The 18822-nt window shown below is 44.0% G+C and overlaps 1 protein-coding gene across 2 annotated transcripts in view; it reads right to left on the bottom strand.

The window, feature by feature from the left end:
- LOC115396991 (poliovirus receptor homolog) overlaps nt 1–18822 on the bottom strand; it is an 82849-nt gene that overhangs the window by 53275 nt on the left and 10752 nt on the right. The gene's annotated exons all lie outside the window — the stretch shown is intronic.

Genomic DNA, 18822 nt, shown 5'->3' with positions numbered 1-18822 from the left:
AATCCAGGTCTCTGTGAAAATGTAATTACTTGTATGAGTAAGCGCGCATTAGTGTATGTCAGCAAGATGGCACCTGTTTTAAGTAAGAGTGGATTACCTGCGGATGCACAACTTCAAATGTCTGCAACTAGGGCTGCGTGTGTGCGCAGGAGTGTGCGTGTGAGCGTTCACAATGTGTTTGCCGACAAGCTACATACGCACACATTCAACAGCACCAGTGAAACAGGTTTCCCCGAAGACAAACAATTACTTGCAAAACTAGTTCAACTGGTTAGTGTCTCACCAAAACTGTTGTGTTGAAACTAATATGATCTGGAGGGCTGAGAGAACACACACACACACACACACACATATACACACACACACACACTAAACACCCACACGAAACCCATACGGTAAGAGATAAGAAGAAAGGGCAGCGCTGTCTTTCTCTTTTGACGAGCAATAAACACACATTCTCTCCTCTCGGGACATCTGAGATATCAATACAGAGGAAGAAAAGAGTGAGGAATGAGTGAAAGACTGTGGAGAAGCACAGAAGAAAACAAGCCTTTCCTAGAATAACACCACCTCTCCCAGGACCAGCCCAATTTACAACCACCAAACAACCCCCTTGCAGCCACAGAGAAACCTCTGGACAACCACTAAGCAGCCTGTGGGAGAAGCGCGCAGCCTTATTGGGCTGGAAAGAAGACCAACCTGCTCTTTTTTCTTCCCCCTGCCATAGATACACTAGCATATCTGTGCAAGTCAACCCAAGCATGTGCACGCACGCACGCACACACACACATACATACATACATGCATTTCAAGACAGCTTTATTGCGGAGCTCCTGGCCTGTAATCTTTCAAATGTCTGGAGTATTTAATGAAAGATCAAGCCACAACCTATTGTCAATCTGCTTGAACTAGTCTGACAAACTGCAGATTAGCTTTGGGAATAAGAGCGGTTCTCTGGTTACAAAAAGATGTAACAAAAAAAAAGAGAAAGGGGAACGAAAGGTTATTGAAACCCTTGATTACTGGTCCTGATTGTGGCATGAGGAAACAAGTCTGCCCGACTTGTCGGAAGTGATTATGCTGTGTGGAAGTGAAGATGAGTAACTACGCCTCATATTTCTTGTATGAGCACATGAGCGAATTCAGTCAGAAATCCATGCACGTGTGCACATTTGCCGTGTTCTCACAACAATGTGAAAGGGGCAGAGCTGAGCCGGGCCTGTTGTCCGTCATTCAGAGGCAATAAGAGGGGAGGCAGCACGGGTCAACTCCAGCCAGCACTGCAATGAGAGGCGGGCTGGCCTTATGAGACTCTCTGCAGCTCCAGGGAAATGAGTATTACACACAAGACATACAAGGACTTGCAAAGCTTCATATTGTGATGGCGCGAAGGACTCCATTGTTAGAAGGGCAGATGGAGTGAGGGAAAAGTCAGATTGTGCACATGACGGAAGTGGGGAGTCGGGGCGACATTTGTATAAAGTAACTGTTGTAAAAAAAAAATATTTGGAAAGCACTGGTCATAAAAAAAAACGGAACATTGGAGGCAGAGTGACGCAGGGTGTGAGGAAATGAAAGAATAAAAGACAGTTCAAGGGTACTAAAGTGAAGAAAGCAGCAGAAGTGGGGGAGAGAGGGTTGGAGGGGAGGGAAGTGAGAACAGAAGCCTTGTGTCACCGCCGCTCCACTTTACAGTAGCCCTGCTGCCTCCAGGTGACATACACCAAACCAAATGCACATGAGCAAACAAAGACACACACACACATACACACACACACACACTCAAACTGCCCTCTTTAAGTAGTCAGATGTCAGCATTCTAAGTACTGTCACCTATCATTATGTCTTTAACACCCACATGATGTTCACATAGGCTCTAATATTACACTGATGGTGCTGTGACAGCCCTGCCATATTATGACAGTCCTCTCTGATCCCCTGCCTGGTCACGCTGACATTTCCATATTTCCCACCATTCGTCTGTGAAGAGGGAAATGAAATGGGAGGAAGTACGCTCGGAGGATGGAGGGATGAAATGAAGAGACGCGAGACAGCCTGGGAATGCCAAAGCGATGGAGGACGAGAGCGGAGGCGAGGGGGGGGGGGGGGGGGGGGGCATGGTGTGCAAAGAAAGTGGGGATGAAAGGGTGCGAAGGGAACGTGGTGCCAGGAATAGAGAATGAAAGAGGAAGCGAAAAGAGGACGTGGTGGGAGACGAGAAGAGAGGAGGATCTCGAAGGGGAGACGGTCTGAGCTATAAACAAGGTTAATATGAGACAGCTGAGGGACAAAAGAGAGAGGCATTTATAAGAGAAGCAAGAGAGGAAGGAGATGTAAGGAGGGGGAAACAGACCCAGTGCAATGCAGTGGGAGCAACTGAGAAAGGAGAGGTACTGGGGTGGCACAGGTAGAGAGAAACAGAGCGAGGAGAGGCAGAGGAGGGGAGAAGAGTGGGAGGCGTGAAGCACCGAGAGGCAGAGGAGACTCCACACCTGACCTTGTGCGAAACACAGCGGCTGTGAATAGACAGCAAAAAAGGAAAAGGCGTGAATGAGCCAGAGGAAGCAAGAGAGCGAGTTAAAAAAAAAAAAAATAATAAGAAAAAAAAAATCCTAATTTTGTCTGCAGTCCATTTGAGCCAGCCACGGCTTATAAAACGAAGAGTCGCTTATCAGGCTGTGTCCGCCTGACTCGCTGCCTGGCTGGCCGACTCCGACGCCTAATGGCATTCATGTCCTCTGCCTGATCCCCACTACAGGGGAGAAAAGCACAACGTCAGGGGGACAAGGAGCGCAGGCCATCAACTAAAATATCTAATGGCGTTGGGAGCTCGGTGACTCTGCCATTTCATCAAGCTAGTGGCTACGCACTGTCAGGTGGGCTACAACGGGGCTTCCACATTCTCCATGTTCCTGAAGATTGCTTCTGTGTGTGTGAGAGTGTGTTCATTCCTTTGGCCTCTCTAACTCAGTAAGTAGTCTTAGCATTCATTATTCTTCCAGACCTGTGTGAATTTCTCCATTTCCTTTATTCCTTTCAATGCTGTTATTGTTGTGACCACCCTGTGGCCTCCTGAAGAAAAATAGCTTTTACACAGGCGTTACAGAGTGCAGGGCGGAGCCTCGGTTTTCCGTCCTGATGGGATCCATCTCTGCCTGCTCTCGCTTTCTCTCAGCATCTTCTCACTCTGATGGTTCTTCAAAGCTTTTTTTTTTTTTTTTTAATCTTACAGGCAAATTAGAATGATCTCCAATGTACCTTAACAAACTTAACGTGCTCTGCTTTGCAAGATCCAACCTCACTCATAACGAATGCACGTCGAGTGTCGGTATTATTACATATTCACCACAGTGTTTAACAGTAACCAGCAGACATTGGGGGCTGAGAGCATCCTTGAACTTCCTCCAAACAAGGACCAAAGTGCTGAATCAAAATTGTCAAGGATGATGCATTCAATCGCATCTATTTTTTTCCCCCACTGTGAAAGGGCCTGGGTTATATATTCTCAGTACGACAGCGTCTGTGTTTTTGTACTGGTCTTGAATACAAGTGGTTTCTGAGTGGAAGCTCTGCCAAATACCAGCTTTGTGAAACTCCCAATGTGCAATTTTGTTCTTTTTTCTTTCGAGACACTGGCACAGAAACACAGATTCAATTCCGCGATTATTACTGAGGTTATAGTTTTGCACCGCGCAGCTTGTAAGTATTGTGACAGAGATACATTTTTTTTTTGTGCTTCTGGGTTTTTATTGCAGCCAATTGAGCTGAAATTAAACAGTAGCCAAGATTATAGGACTGACTTCCAGCGTTGTGGCAACTGAAAGAACATTAGCCTCAAAACTGTTTCATGTGAGTCAGCGTGGGAGTCGGGGAGATTTGTCCGAGCTTTAAATGTTTTTATAAGGTCAATTCCTACAATGTATTAAGTCAGTAATTATTAACAGTGTAAATAAAGCTGAAAGCGCGGAGTGTGCTCTGAAATTCTGTCCCCTGTGAGCCGCCAGGGCATTCAACAGCTCCTCCAAACAAACTACTCAAAATGATTATTTTTATTTCTTGAAAGACTATTATTTTGGTCTTTTTGACTGATATACATTCACTTCGAGATTAGACTGTTCGTCTTCTTCAAAGTCCATCTGAGCTGTGAAAACTCATAAACACAGCCAATCGAAAATGTATTAAAGCTGGCATTCTAGTTGAAATGACCTGCCAGCGGAGCTACCCTGAGAACAGATTTCTCTGTGATGCTGCCATGGTCGAGTCCAAACCGAAAAACAGTGACGCTGCCGGAGCTGTGTGTCATGTCCAAACTGCTGCTCGTCGGTTCTAATAGCTGTTATCAGCTGGAGCCTGAAAACAGCGTCAACCTGAACCTGCTGTCTGCTGCTGCTGCTATCAGGCATCACCGGTTCCTGTGACTTCCACGTCCACACTCACACACACATGCACACGCGCATGCACACACACACACAGATGAACATCTATACTGCATGCGTGCTCACGCACGTTTATTTGTGGACACTTTGGTATGCAGGGAGCACAGACTGAACGCAGCTTAGCTTTGACAGGCGAGGCAGTTTGACAAGCTAAGAATAAAACGAGGAAATGAAGACTTGAGATGTGTCTCGTCTTCTCATTGACCCTTCTACTGGTGCTCTAAAGGTCCAATCGATAACACAAGGGGAAGCTAGATTTAGAAATAGCCATCGTACATTATGAACTTCTCGCATGACATCCTAATATAATCTGGATTTTTTTTTTGTGCCAGCGCGTGTATGACACATCAGTGAGGAAAATTTGAGTGAAAAGCACGTTTGTTTAAGGTAAAATCTAAAATAAAATAAAAAAAACCACATACACCCACACACTTTGAAAAACTTCAAAGCTATCGGATGAAACCAATACTCAAATTGCTGCAGATGTAAAATCAACATGAAAACACAAAAAAGACAAGCCGCTGTAAGAAGGGTTTGGATGTTACAGCGCGGTTGCACACAGGAAACAAGAGGTAAAACCAACTTCTGTGATGCAACAGGAGCCGGGAAAAAAAAAGATCCAAGAGAGGAGTGCTACATTTCACTTTGTTCACAGTGACATGATGAAACATTTGATAACCGACTCTGAACAGCGAGTGTGGAAAGAAAAGGGGAAATCAGACACACAGGCAGAAATGAGGAAGGGAAGCAGAAATGCATGAAATGTAACAGAAGGGGAATGAAGGAAAAACCGGGGTTTGGAAGGAGGGACACACACACACACACAGACATGAACAGGCTTCAAAGTGCCGAGGAGAAATGAACAGCTGGAGGAAAAATCTGCACCGGGAGAGGTGTGTGTTTAGCAAGTGTGTGCATCTATAACCACACACACATCTGTATACTAATGCATATTCCTAGTTAGTTGCTTGTTTATTAAAAAAGGGGGAAAAAAACAAGCCCTAGGTCTTCAATGAATATCATTTGCAAAAGTAAGCATTTGCCAATTCAATTAAGTGTATCATCTTAATGAAGAAAGACCCAGCAGGGAAGAGTAAAAGAAAAATAAGAAAAAATCAAATTAAAAATAAGATTAAGTTTTATTTTCAGAAATATCAGAGCACTTCAGCTCCAAATGCCATAACTTAGAGCACTCATAACTGGACCATGACCTTCATCTTGCCATGAAACTAAGTTTATACACTATGCATGAGCTCAAGAGTAAAAGGAAACTGGCTAAGTCGGAGAATTCACAATGGGATCCCCCAACCATTTTACAGTATAGGTCCCGACATGAAATTACACACAATAGCTCCTGCACACGCCCCTCTGTGGACTTCACCGTCTCTCTCTCTCATCCTCTGTATTCCGTCCCGAGCTATGCACATAATACAAACAGATTATTTGAGGTCAAGCAAGCCCTGCTGGCCAAACAGGTCTGAAATGAAAATCGTGTTTAGTCAGGTGAACTCAGAAAAACGGGAGCGGCCCTTCAAAACGCGGTTTCCCTTGTTCCGCCGCCACGTCTCGCACCTTGCAACAGGAGGGTGAACCTTACAACTAACAACATGATTCAACACAACACGCTGAATCATTTAGCATCTGCCATACTAAGGGAAAAACATGCATAAGAGATAAAAAAGACTTGCAAAGTAGTCAAAATCCAGTGCATGCGTATGTGGTCACCTCATACAAAAATTTCCTCGTGTTCGACTGCTCCATAAACGCAAAACCACTCTTAGACTGGCAGTCATAGAAACACATGATTGTACACACACTGGGTGGAGAGGCACTCTTCTCCACAGGGTGAATAATTCATCCCTTGGTAAGAACGAAAGCAGTGTGCTCTCCTCCTCCTCCTCTCATCACTTCATTATTGATAAACACCAACATCCACACTGTACCTGACCCAGGAGAGACGGGGGGGAAAAGAGAGCAAGCGAGGGAAGGAGAGAGGTGGTCAAAGAGGGAAGGCAGCGGTAAAGAATTATTACGGGATGTGAAAAAAATACAGCAGCTGTGTAGAGCAGAGGTGTATGATACATAAAATACAAAAAAGGAAAAAGTCAAAGGCCATCAGACACCAGTGTGGTTTAATGGTATTGCATGTTTTTATCTGTCGCTGGTCCCCTTTAGGGTCAGTAAAGCCTTGCTTGTAACAAGCAGTTTACTGTGGACAGGAAGGACATAGCCCTCCTGAGCTAAACAAATAACTCCTGCTTCTATAGTGCCTTGCTAGTGCCATCGCTTCAACCCACTGAATAAGTGACTGAATAACTTACTGGCTGGATGGCTGACAGACACCCAGCTCCCCTGCGGCTCCTGGCTCGGCTTTGTCTGTTCGGGCCATGCACATCATTCTACCTCCACCGCTCCCTGCCTTCTCTCTGCATCGCTCACTTTCTTTTTCCCGTCCCTCAGTGCTGTAGCCCTGTCCTGTCTTTTCATTTTGGAATAAATCCTTTTCATCCCTCTGGCTCATTCTGCTCTTCCTTGACTTCCTCCCCCCCCCCGCAATCCTACTAGTTCTTTTTCTGTCCGACTTCTTCATCCAAGCCCCGTGTGCCATCGTCCCTCATGGTAATTGTAGCGGGCATGTTATTTTAGCCCTGCATGTAATATTGGGTTTTAGTGCTGGGTGACCACATTGACAGATATGCAGTCAGTGAAGAAGCATAAAATGTAAATCCGTGGTTTGGAGAAAAACATTTTATTTTATTTTTTTTCAGGCAGGTCCACAGTCAGAGTCCAGGAAAGATCTAGATGTATTATCCATTAAAGAAGCTGCGGTAACCTTTTATCAAAGTTTGCAGTCAGCTCGCACAAAAAAAAAAAAAAAAAAAATCTTCAGACGCCTCTCTGTAAATGGCAATGGAGATGTGCGTTTGTGTGTGCGCATTCAGAGTTTTGCTGTATCTCACTTTGGAAATAGCCAGGAATTAAAGGATCAGGCTCAATCCGATGTGCCCCACTGGAGCGAAGTGTCAGGTACTTCTACAAATGTCCAAGGCTGGCTGTGCATGCATGAGTTCTGTCCTCGCTCTCCTCACCCATCACTTCATATACGCGTGCATACATCCATCCCCTCTGTGTGTCAGCTGCTAACATAATGTGATTATGCATCCTATTTTCGCCTTCCTAACAACACTCGGATGCGCAAGTCTACCAAGGTGTCAGAGAAGATATTTCAGGCTGGGTGTGATCCTTTCGCTGAATTAAAAACAGAGCTGCCTGTTAAAGTGAGAGGAATTCCATGACAACCCCGCCCCCGGACCTAAACACAGCTGTGTTTCCAGGTTTTTTTTTTTTTTTCTTTTTTCTGCTGTCAACATTCACCTTTAGTTCACCTTGAAAAAAAGGAGGGGTTTTTTACCCCGGTGGCACATCCGGTAGAGTCAGGGCTGCCACTCAACCTGCCACTGACGAACCCACTGGTCAACAACACTGTCAACACATGTTCATAGTTTAAGGGGTGAGGAGACCGGCCTAATTTATGCCACGCGGTTGAGGATTAGAATGCAGTCCTGTGATATGAGGGAGACGACTGCCATTAGCGCAGTCAATCTGTCAGGAGGATCACACAGCATGTTAGCAAATCAATGCCGGCCATATGGATGACAGAAGGTCAGCCACCACAAGCAAACAAACAAGGAGGAGCGTACCAATATTAAAATAAACCGATGAGTGTGTGTCCTTCATAACATGCAGCAACAACCAGCTTGAGTTGAAAAACTGATTGCAACTGTGTGTGTGTGTGTGTGTGTGTGTGTGTGTGTGTGTGTGTGTGTGTGTGTGTGTGTGTGTGGGAGCAGAGAGAAGCAATCTGCAGGAGAGGTTTCAGTGGACGGATGACGTATCCAAAATGACACCCACACTCAAGAAAAAGTGCTTTAAGTTCTGGGAAAGTACATCAGTGACAAAGTTAATATACAGTAGAGTACAAATGTTTTTGGCTGCTTCGATCGATAAAGTAATAGCGGCAGAAAGCTGCCTGATTGGCTCCAAATGAATTCTGCAGTAGAGCAAAAAAGCTCTAAATTGTAGAGCCAGTGTTTATTAAGCACTGCCGTCAGTGTGAGAAAGAACAAGAGGTCCTGAAGTGATAAGACGGCCCCTATGGAGCCCTTAATGTAAAAAGCCTGTTTTAAGTTATCTCCTGTTTATTCAGTTCACAATTTATATTATGTAATAAACTATGAATACATAATTTTTTAATGAATTTGTGCAGTTTTTTTTTTTAATTCCACACCAACCTAAAACTTTCCAACAGTATTGTGTAATCATATTCAGCAGTCACCAACCTGTCAAAAAAGTTAAGTTCTGTATTAAAACACAACGAGGACACGTGGCTGTTTCTGAATACAATCTTTTTGCCATGAGAGACAAATGAGAGCTACACTGAGGTGAACAGATGGTAACAATTAATAAACATCAGGCATGTAGGATGTGGCGAAAGAACAAAAAGATAGAAGTGGAAAGCAACAGATAACCGAAGCAATTAAAAGTCGAAAGAAACCCTCCTTTTTACATTAGGCCAGCTGCATTGTGTTCGCCAAAGTTACCTTCCCACAGGTCTGCAGTGAGCCGTGAGGGCGGAGGTGAACAGCACATTGTCTCCCAGCCTCAATAGGAGGCAGGTAAGATGAAACTCTCTCACACACCAACACATTCCCCCTATCGGTTCCTCCAAAGAAGGATGGAGGGAGGGTGTTATCGAGGAGCGAGGGAATAAAACTGAAATAGAAAATACAGACGGCTGTGGTGTCGTTAGGAAAAGTTCCACGGAGGAGAAAAGTGATAAACAGCTGGGACTTATGATGAGGAAGTAGTCTGAGCTGTTTTTTTAGCCCTCTCTCCATTTTCTTTCTGTGAGCTGGATGTTTAGATCAACTTTGATTATTCCCGGAAGGACAGTCACTATGACAACTTGCCTCGGGAACGCGGTGTATTGTTCCGACGCTGATAGACGGATAAATGAATGAGTAAAAGACAGACAGGCCCACAGCTCAAGGAGACGGATCAGAAAGAAAGAGGGGCACAACCTGATATTCCCTCTCAAGCCAGTTTATTGAATAAAATGAAAGTGGAGAGTGAACAGTGAAAACAATCGTGCCTGAAAGCTGTAAAACAATGAAACAAGAGGTGAGGCTGAAACTACAGGCTATAAAACTGCACACAAAACAGGTTTATCTCATAAAGGGGTAAGTATGCATGACAACTCAGAGAGTGTCCATTAACTAAACCACAGGGACAAAACAGGAAAGGCAAAGTTAAAAGTTCAATCATATAAAGGAGAAGGTCAAAAGCCGCCATAAAAGACTGCTACAAATAAACAAAATCGTATAATGGCTCAATATCAACGTATGTTTACATATCTGCTCGGTGACTAGCTTATATTTACTGGACTGAACTGTAGACACATGTAATGTTATTGTATGTAAAAATCAGTTCCAGTGCATTTAATGGATTAGTTCCAGGCCAGCTACTCAATCGACAGACAAATCACCTACTATGTAGAAACTGATTAATCACACCATTCACTTATTCAATACAAAATGTAAAGACTTCTTTGGATTTTGAGGATTTTCTGCATATATTTAAATCTAATTGCAGCCTGATTTGACAGACAGATTTTGAGAGAAAAGAGTACAATGGAAATGTTAATTTTCCCCCTTTAGTCAAAACACTTATATCTCAAGTATTTTTGTTCATAATTTTAGCTTACAAATCGTGAAACTCAATAGTACAACATTTTGAATTAATAAAATATGTCACAAGGTCGGCAGAATTAAATTTCTTTTAACCAGAGCTCTAAAAACAATAAAAAAAAAACTAAATTCCAACAGGCTTGAAATGTGTTAGTTCATCAATAGTTGCCATGGTAAAAATAGACCAATGCTCTGATCAATGTGAAATGTGTTTCAGAGGATGTGGCAAATGTTGACTGAGTGTCAACTTCCAACCGAGTAGATTACAATACCAACAGTGCAATGAATGAACCACTAAGAAGCAGCGTGTGATGAGAGGAAAACAATATTAACTCCAACACTACAAGGTCGCATCCTCTGCTGTCGGTTTACGTGAAGAAAATGAAAATTTACATAAACGCCACTCACGAGAAACACCTGCTGTCAGTCTCAAATAAAAGCATCGATGAAACAATGAGGTTAACTAATGAGGTTATGAGATTTTACTTTAAATATCTTAAGATACGGCTGCCTTTAGTGAACAGAAATAAAAAAAAAAAAGGCTCTGGTTCTTAGATCTTGGTATTGATGATAAACAAGCTGTCTTCAACACTTCTATCTCTGTGAAGAGTGGCGGCTTCAGCTTCCGTTCAACAACAGCATGAACCCAGTTTTAGCCCGTAATGGCTCGGCAGTCACAATGATGCCACAATTGATCCATCTCTCAGAAGATTGAAGCCACTTCTTAGAGATCATGAGAAGGAGCGCGACAACAAACACACACACACACACAAACACACACACACACACACACACGAGAGGCACTGGAGCGCTCCTGTCAGGCCGTCATTACATTGGGTCGGGGGGCTGCCTTTGTTTACCATTCGGCCCTTTAAGACAGAGTGACAGATAGAGGATTGGGAAGTGAGGGATGGATAGACAGGGGTATGAACATCCAGAAATGAACCTGCCATGCTCCAGTGGCCAGCTTCAAGGACAGACAGACCCTTCAATAACACTGCGTCTGTGTAATTAGACAGCGCTCTGTCACGCACCAAAGAATTACTCCTATTTGTGTCATATTAAACGCAGCATGGGTATCCCTCACACGCGCTTTGCCGTTGAGCCCTAATGCAAAAAAGGGGAGCAAAGGGGGGATTTGTATGAATTTAATTATGTTCATAATTCGTTCATCTTTAGCTGTAATCACTTGGGGTTGAGTTAAGTAAATCCACTTTTCAGCTAGCCACCCACACCCTGTGTTGCCACAAAAAAAAGAAGAATAAGTTCTGGGTTTTTCCAGGGGAATTTCATTGACAAACTGAAGCTCTCAAAGTGAAAGTAAACATAGTTTTGGTATGCGGTGGTGAAATATTAACAGCTACACCCTTTCGACTGAAGTGCTCTGTGCTGCTGCGGCTCACACGCGTTTGTGTGTGTGTGGGTGTCTGCTTGTGTACGATACTGTGTCTCTGAGGCCACCTGCAGTGTCTCCGAAAGGCACAGGAAGAAAGAAATCTGCGGTTGCGTTGCGTGCATCTCTGTGTGTCTGGTTTTTCTTTTGGATGAGATTTTGTGTGTCTCTAGCCGAGTGTGTTTGGTGCACCTCACAGCCAAATCGCTGCACAGGCAGGCGGCCTTTTCAACAGAGAGCGAGAGGAGGGGAGCAGATCAAACACAAGCCAACTAATCACAGACGCCGGCTAATTAGCGCAGTCCTCAAAGGGGAACCAGGAATGAGTGATGATTCCCCCTTATGAATTTCCCAATGACGCTGTGCCGTATGCCACCATGAATACTTACATGGTACAGAGAGAGGGGGGAAAAAAACAAGAGGCTGAAGTGCAGAGAAACACCTCTGGCCTCGCTGTAATCTTATCATCTGAGGGCAAAGAAGCAAAGTAGCGCTCAATATCTCTTATCAGTGTTTCGGTCATGTGCACACAGCACACTGAAGCGTTCTCACTGTCACAAACTCACCTCGGCATTTTATCTTAACATCCTCGAATTAGACTGCATGTAATGTTTCTCCATTAAGGGATTTCTGAAGCGATTAAGTCCCGGGCGCGGTGATATTCCAGCCTCCAGAACGAAGCACAGGTTGTCGTTTCTGTGCAAAAGCTCTGAGTGCTGATTAGCCAGCGGATCTGCCACACTGATCCCAGATTTCCACAAGATCAGAGGCAGCCAATTACAGATGTGACACACACACGTACGCTTTATGCACACACTCGCAAATGCACCCCGCCACATGGACGCAGACGGACGCCTGGCCGGGAACGGATCCCTTCGGGCGAGAATCATCGCAGTGGCGTGAACCTCCTCCTCTTCTCCTCTAATATCAGATGAGAGGACACCTGTCAGAGGAGGCCGAGTTCTACCGCTCACCCTGGCAGAGGCAGAGACCACGGGATGACAGAGTGCTGATAAAGATTGTCTTAACTATATACAAAGACACACAGGCCATTGAGAGCCTAAATAAAACACTCCATCACTTTTCAAGTATCCAACTGTCTTTTTTTTTCCTGTCTTTTTATCTCCCTATACATCAACGTCAAGCTAAACATAGAAAGTCTAATTCTAGCTCAGGGCCTGGCTTTGAACACCATTATGTCAGTGGTAGGACAAACAATAACAACAGAAGTACAGTCATTCACATTTCCCTCATTTCACCAGATTTATGAAGGAACAATATACTCTCTGTACCCTCTGCAAAACTGCCATCAATGGCTGACATTTGTTTCACATGATTACAGTGTGACAGTTGGCATTCATGTGAGCAGACAAATGTGCAGAGAACCCAGACTTATTGTTGTGACAAAAATGCTGATATTCTTTGAACATTAACAGCCACATCGGGGAGGGTGGAAAGTGAAACAAATTGCTGAGGCTGGTCAGAGAAGACAAAAGACATTTGAAAATAAAATTAAACTCGCCAATTTACGGTTCAGCGGCGCCGTAACGGGGGAACAAAAAGGCATGTAGATAAATAAGAACATAAGAGGGGAGACGGAGAGGGATATGGCAGGGGGGTGGGGGCGCCGCTGCTGCAGAGCAAAGCAACAGCTGCTGAGCATCACATCTGCTCCAAGTGGAGTCATCAGCAAACAGACAGACTGGAACCGACCCACTGAGGCAAGCCCGGGGGAGAGGGAGAGATGGACAGAGGAAGAGTGGAAGGGAGCGTTGGTAAGGCAAAGCGATGAGAGGATGGAGACTAGAAGGATACAATTAAAGATATGGAGGGAGGGGGAAAAAAAAAAAAGAAACGGGGATGAAGCAAGGAGAGCACGAGCAACCTGTTACTCTGCCCAAATGGAGGTGATGGGCTGGGCTGGGGAAGGGCTTGCATGGAGCGGGAAACATACCCCTTGCTGTCAATCTCCTTATCCTCCCTTCCCTGTCCGACTCACCCTTTCCCTGACATCCTTCCTCCCTCCCTTCCTCCATCTTTCTCTTCAGTGAGACTGACAGAACAAGAGAAGCCTGTGAGGGTAAAGATGAAAGGCCTGTGCGTGTGCACGAGGTGAATGAATGACCTCTCTTATCCCTCGCCCCCACTTTGGAGATGCGCTGCCTTGATACAATAGCAATAAAAAGAAATGCATATAAACCCTACTGGGGGCCATGTGGAGGTCGCACCCGAACGTGTGTGTTTGTACATGTGCTTCGCGCCTGTGTGTGTTTATCTTCGCATCGTGTTCCCACGTTAGAAAATGAGACACATCAAACATCGCTCTAACAAGGCTGTCACAGCGTGAAAGCCTCGCTCCGCGTCCTGCAGTGCACACCTTCGGCCTGCGGAGAAGCACCCCGAGGAGAGGTAGAGACCCTGAGAAGTATGCATTGTTCATTCATGATAGCAGCCACTGGCAGCGCGGGCAAGCCCGTAGCAGGGTAAGCGATGTCATTTGGCAGCAAATGAAGGGGAAAGAGCAAAGCAGTTTCTGCATCTCTCTGAGGTCTCACAGCTAGCTCTAACATTAAGTTGGTCCGGGTGCGGGACAAAGCTCAGTTTGTGTTCACATCTCTGCATGGTGAAATAAACATAGCTGCTGCTTCACAGTTTCCTTAGCTCGCCGTCTTATCTCACCCTCCTTCATTGTCACCCCCGCTGCCTTAAAGCGGAATCTACCGACACAGCGTGCTTTTCCAAAAATATTTACCCACTCATTATTGTCTGAACACAAAGGCCATTCTCTCAGCCTCTCTGATGTCTAACATTCAAACAAACCCTGCATCCTCATGAACTTGCTGACTGCACCTGCCCTGAACCGCTCTTCCCTCTCTGCACACACGCACGCCCTCTGTGCACGCTCTCACACACACTTGTTACTGTGGGGATTCCTCCTGTGTCCACTTGGTTTGTACCTTTGATTGATCTTAAAAGTTGTGAAAGGAAAGAAAACATGCATAGAAGCGACAACAGTGCCCACACCTCGCCTGCGGCACACAGTGTGGTTCTGCCTCTCACATCCTCGCACATGCTCCTCTGATTCAATACCCCTGACACTGTCTTAACACCTTTTCCTGTGCAGCTTGTGCCCCTCTTTCCTCTCCTGTCTCTGTTCCTCTCGCTCCATCCTATCTCACTCTGTCACCTTACATTCTCCCTTCGGTCCTCCTTAATCTGTTTCCTCATTGCTTCCTCCCTGCTAACCAATTTTCAAAGCAGCTTTTCCAACTAATCCAACATTTTCTGTTTTTAGCAAGCAAACCCAAATATAAGTTCATTAACAATCAAGTGCTGAAATCAGTTGCAGTGTTGCAAAGCTCCGGCTTTTCCTGGCTCCACACTCATTAGCATATGTTTGAAAACCAAGTCTAAATGAAATGATCAGAGATGATGATGAACTACAAACAAAGACCCAGAATTATTCCTATGATGTGGCTGCATGTCACGCTGGTTTTTAATGTGTTGCACTTATGATTTTTTAACTAGGTACCTAAAATAGATGCAAATGAATGGAGAGAGAAAAAAGCAGCCTGGGCACCCAGAGTAGCGACATGTCCCCAGGGTGCCTACTGTTTTCGGGTGATTGTTCAAGAACTCCTATGGGTATGCACATGCTAATAAGTAATAATGCCGTATCAAAGCGAGGTGTTGCATTGAATCTTCTGTCTTGTGGCTTCACAGTATCTCCGACTTATTTTCAGCCACCCCACCCTCCTCCTCCTCCCTGATAGGGGATCTGGTTCCACAGGCTGCACCTGTGTCTCATTACAGCCACTGATGGTTCAGTAACAGGCTCCTCTCTTCCCTCGCCATTGTGCTCTCACTCCCATACTGCCTTTAGCTAGTGCCAACATACATTTACCTCCAGCAGCACGGCTGAACTCGGCTCTTCTGCTCGCTCGCCCTGATGCATCTACTCACCTGATCTCTGCAACTCCTTTTCTCCTGTCGCTCCTGCAACTACAGACTCAGCACAAACCGAGTTTGTCAACTGTTAGGCGCTCTAATGATTTTGTGCTTAGCTGACTCATTCACTCAATTTGTCAAGACGTCCTCCAAGCTGTTTTTTACTTGAAAGGGGCATTTGTAGTGTTTAAATCAACCTGCAAATGCCAATACAGTTCGGATCGACCACAATTTTACATTTTCCTGATAATATTCCAGTCAGCATCTCGTTCTTTTTCATATTTACTTATGAAGAATAAGGTTCAGGAAAAATTTCCAGAGACCACATAGCATATACAGGTGCATCATCCAAAAATAGCTAATTATCTTCATAATTCAACTCAGTTAAAATATAGTTTTGATTTATGTCATGGAAAGCAAAGATACAGTAAAAATAATGTAAATAAATTAATCTGTAGGATTCAATTTTTTCCATATAAACGTTAGATCAAGATAAAGCATTTCAGTTAATGCTAAGCACGGAGGGATACAAACATATATTTTTAAATTATTTTCAAATTGTTTCAGATGCTTCGGTATATACGCTGACAACTGAGACACATTCATAATGCAGCACTGTGTCAAAGGCACAAAACTGAAATGAGAAATGTGCTTGATAAAACCTATTTTTCTATATATTAACAGATTCTGATGCATGAAAGCATGAAAGATGAGAAATCGCACTTGCATTGGTAAAAGTTCCAACAAGGCACATCACATATTTCTCAAGATTGCTGAAGTGCAAGAGGTCAGTTAAAAGATTTCAAACTTAAATGCTAGATTTATTTCATCAATATAAATATGTGAACAGTATTTGTAAGGTGTTAAAAAAAGTTTTCCTTTCTTTAAAAATACCTTTGTTAGAACTGCAGTTTAACTTCACACATTTCAAGCAGTCTGTGGATTGTCTCTGGGTTCTCCAGATGTTGTTTTCTTTGCTCAGATGTTGACTCACTAGGCCGCTGGTGAGGTTTTCCAAGGATGTTTATGCTGCACCCCCTCTGCTAAATTGTCCTTCAGCTCCGTTGCAGTCATTTGAGGATTTTGTTTGAGATTTATTCCCAGCAGATGGGCAGTTTTATCTTAAAGCTTTTGTCTTGCACAAGAGCTCCTCACTGCCCTTTGCTGATGACATTTTGGACAGTGAAAGTGCTTTGATATCTTTTTATAGCTTGTCTTATACTGTAGGCATCAATTAGCTTCATTTTCAGATCTTCGCTCTGTTCAAAAGGAGCTGTTTGCTTGCTGAATGTTGCAACAAGATTTAAAAATGCATTGAGGTCGGTAGTTATCAACTCATAACACAAAGTGACAATTTTGACCTGCCTACAAGACCCAACGACTTAATTAATATCCAATGTCTGAGAGATGCTCCGAGTTGAAAAGAAAAAGGTTGTCAAATTTTTAGCACTTACACACTAAAAAGTACATTTCTCAAGTCATCAATTACTTCATTTGTTAATGTCTGTTTGCTTTGCAAAATTAAACCAAAGTGCCATTTGTCTTTTTCCCAGTCTGAGCCAAAACGCTGACAGATAATTTGATCACAACTTGCTGGCATTACACATTTTCTGAGTCACAGGAATGTAAGTTAAAGTTCAGTCGTCAACAGTTTATCGCCTCAGTCCGAGTACAGCTGCCATATTTCAAGCTGTATGTTTTGTAACGGCTCGGGCTACAAGTCTCACTGTGCTGACCTATACTCAGTGTTATGAAATATGACACAGTAGGCAGCTGCACGGCTGGACAGCAGCTTCACGCTCTTCACTGTAGTCATTACCTCACATACAGTATTAGTGTGTACATATTGGAATGAGACAGGGGGCGGGGCGAAACGGAGGCAGATGATCCACTGTGGTGACAATTTAAGGGAGAAGCCCAAACACAGAGTAGTAGTAGTAGTAAATTAAATGCCTTATTTTGTTTTATCGCCTACATTTTTTTTTGCTGCGAGTGCCTGTCACTGCAAGTCAATTATCTGAAAGACTTTCATTCTCCTTTAGCAGCTCTTAGCAGGAAGCAAGTCTCTGAAATTACTTAAATCAATGGATAATGCATAAAGCGATTATGTTAACACATATAAACCATGAGTACTTAGCTGAAATCCAATAAAAGTGTCACATTAAAATCAATTTAGTTTTAGGCGATCCATAGAAATCAAGTCTAATCTTAAGTGTGATCTTTCTGGCCCAACTAAGAAGTCGGTGCCTATATTGAATTTTTTTTTTTTTTTTTTTTTTTTAAAGCCAATTAACCCTGATGTCAGCTCAAAAACTCAAGCACGAGCATTATACTTGAAAAATGATTTTAATATTGAGATTATATACAACTAAAAACGTACTAGTGGGTAAAGTGAAAGAGCGGCATTAGCCTTAATGGCTTGCAATCAGGTTGCCCCAGAAGTGAAGTCTTCTCAAGATGAGAGGAGGCAACTGAGTGGCTATAAGCAATAGAAGATCATGGACAGGATTCCTCCTACGCTGTGCATATTAATTCTTCTAATGCGGCTAAGCTCAGCTTGTCACACGTTGACACTGCATAATTATGTCATCTACAAGGGACGTGCTTTTTAAAGGGCAGACACACTGTGCAGGAGAGTGCTGCGGTCGATGGAGATGTTCCATGTTGTAAAATGTCAATATACGTCTAAGAGAAAGGTTTAGTTTGTAGTGCTGTAAAACTGAAACGATGTCAGATCCACGGACACCAGAATGATTCTCATGTTGAACAGAGTAAGTTCTCCAACGAATCCTATTATAGCTGCCAAGTCTTCCATGGAAGAGCCTTTTTACAATAACGAAGCAGCCAATTCTGTAAGTATTATCCTGAGTGACAAGAGCGTCCATCAAACGCCCAGATCTCCTCACCCATGGCCTCTCGCCATCCATCAATCCGCCCCGACAGCCTTACCTACCTCCTTCTCCCTTTATGTAAATAAACAGCGGGAAGAGAAGGGGAGGAGCAAAGAGCATGAGGGGGAGGCCTGAGAGGAAATTCAAAGTAGGACATTCAAACCTGAGACAGGCAAGACAAGCCGGGTTCAGAGAGAAACAGGAAAAGCGTTTCATTGGAAAGGAGAACAGCAGGAAAATATAGGAGGAGGTGGGAGGGGGCAAACTTACAATGAGCTGGGGAACAACGGAGAGGGAGAGAGTGTCACTTGGAAGGAATGAGGAGGAGAGGTGAACTGACTGGCACAGGGATGACAGCTGAATGAGCAGACACACCGAAGGGAGTCATGTAAAGGAGTACAGAGGAG

The sequence above is a fragment of the Salarias fasciatus genome, chromosome 11, assembly GCF_902148845.1.
Source record: "Salarias fasciatus chromosome 11, fSalaFa1.1, whole genome shotgun sequence".
Lineage (NCBI taxonomy): Eukaryota > Metazoa > Chordata > Actinopteri > Blenniiformes > Blenniidae > Salarias > Salarias fasciatus.
Note: the sequence above shows the minus strand (reverse complement) of the source record. Positions and strands in the feature narration are given on the sequence as shown.